Genomic DNA, 2,460 nt, shown 5'->3' with positions numbered 1-2,460 from the left:
AAAATATACAAGATTGTTTAACCATTAACTAAGATTAGCTTTTATGACTGTTAGAAATAACCTTTTCGTTAGGGCAAGTATACGCTCAAAGTTTAAACTGCACGCGTTAGAGTCATAAAAATTCGACTCAAGAGATAAATTTATGTTTTAAAGTCATAAAAAATTGTCTCCAAGAAATAAATTGAAGCCTGGCTCCGTCTCAAAACTGAGACATGCTCAAGTCGAACTTTTCGACTTCAGCATGTCTTGAAGGGGGGCAATTCAAGTCCAACTCAAGTCGAAGCATTTTTATTCGGGGATACAGAAAAAACTAAGAATAAAATATGTTGCAGGAGTTTTTTTAGAGCGATCAAGTCTTTTTTAGCTAACTTCGCGTCTTTAAAAAAACATATGTTTGTCATGGAAAAACAAAAGAAAGTTTAACCGCTATTTGTTTAAAGTTTATCCTGTGAAGTCAATTTTTGTTGCAGAGAATCTTTTGTCCGAAATCGATGTAAAGTTTATCTTCTGTTTTTTCTGTGAACGCTGCGTACCTTCATTTAACAGGAGCAGCTATTGAAGATGCAGTCCAATACAGGAACTCTTTGGGATTCGGCCAGATAGCCCTGGTTTCAACGGGGCACTGGCCGGGGAAATTGATTGAAATCTAGCTAAAAACGTCATGCCAAACTTGTCGGATCCCGGTTTACTAATCCCTAATTACGTATTTTATAATGTCATGATTCTTAAAAAACGTGTAATTTGTACAAACAAATCATCCTGACCAGTGCCCAGTTGGCTCCCGACCATGACCTGAAACCCAACCAGTGGTAGCCCGGCCGTTATCGAATCAGAAACCTTGTTGTAGTTCTAGCTTAATGTTTCAATGGTTCTAGGTGACGAAGATAGTTCAACTATGGTATAGGCGCGTCAAGAATCTTCAAAGAATATTTTCAAATTGCCTAATAGTTATCACATGGTCAACGGCTTTAGGAATAATAAGTATAATCTTCAAAAACGTGGTGAAGAGATGAGAAGAAAAGAAAATATTTTTTACTTCAAGAAGTGTTTCGCATACATACGCAGTAACTCAGATTAATGAAAAAGTATTTAATTAGGGGCTGCTCTTCGGTACAGTCCTGATAACGCGTTTAGTCAACACGAAAGTTGCGGAATTTGTCGTTATTGAAAGTCTGAGAAAGATTCCATTTATTTTATTTTGTTTTAAGATCTTGACCTTCAGAAAAAAGTAGAAAAAATTTGCTAAAAACATGCTAAAGATGAAAATAAATTTTTGTTCTGCTGTGTGAAGTCAAGGAAACTAAAGTTTAAAAGATATTTTGACTCATGAGGCCCTGAAGAATCGATTTTATAGTCTAACAAAATAAAAGTGAGGGCTATTTATTAAATGCAAAACAAAATTACGTAAATCACCTAGTACATGTATTTCAATGTTTGCAGCAAGACAAGACAAAAGCAGACTAAAACGAGTAGCGAAGACAAAGAGAATCTATGAGACAAAAAACTAAGGATGTGGAAAGAATGCAGTATAAATTCAATTGCACCCTCGTTAAAAACATTCAATGGGTCCCACGTTTGTTCCATGTTCATCCCATGGTTATGACCAATGGATCAAGCATGGCTAATGGTCCCACTGCCATGCTTCGCCCACGGTCGAACATGATTTGATTTCAATTAAACTTTGTCAATATTTTCAAAGAAGGACACAATCTACTAAATCGTCCTCACTTTTAAGATAGGAATGGTTGATAAATATTTTCTTTTAATGAAATTTTTGAAATTTTTTAAGGTCATAATTTAATTAATTTTTCTTGATTTTTAAAAAGAATTTTTAAGGAAAAATGTACTCGGAATGTCAATAAAAAAATTACTTTTGTGGATTCCATCAGATGTCGACGTTTTAAAGCCCCCTGGGTCAGAAGAAGTTGTTTCTACGTCGATTTCTGTCTGTCGTTGTTGTCGTCTGTATACCCGGTAACTTTGGAAAGACTATTCGAATTGGATTGTGCTTTGGCACAGTTTTTAAGAATGTAAAAAGGAAGAACGAGTTTGGTAGCCAGCTATTTTTAATCGAAATTTAAAAACTTCGAGCATTTAAACTAATTTTGAGACCCTTCTTTTAGATATAAAAATGTTGTGTATGACAAGAATTAAAAACTCGAACAGGCTTGGTTGCGAATGACGATAAAAAGTGCAATTTGCAGGGGACACGCAAAATAAAATCTTTCTCCCGAGATATTACTACACCATTAGGCCATTTCCCTTTCAGGGTAGGCATGACTCACTCGGCAGGGGAAAGGAGTAGTGTGTGGAAGGGATAGAGATTTTTCAGATTGGATCAGAATTCTCGTGCTATTAAAGTAAATAATACGTTCGTTCCGCAACACTGCTCCGACCCAGGTTGCTGATCAATCTCTCTAGCAATCACCCCAAGCGAAGAACCTCACGAAGTCGTTGTGT

The sequence above is a fragment of the Belonocnema kinseyi genome, chromosome 1 (assembly GCF_010883055.1).
Source record: "Belonocnema kinseyi isolate 2016_QV_RU_SX_M_011 chromosome 1, B_treatae_v1, whole genome shotgun sequence".
NCBI lineage: Eukaryota > Metazoa > Arthropoda > Insecta > Hymenoptera > Cynipidae > Belonocnema > Belonocnema kinseyi.
The sequence above is the reverse complement of the archived record's forward strand: the minus strand, read 5'-3'. Positions refer to the sequence as shown.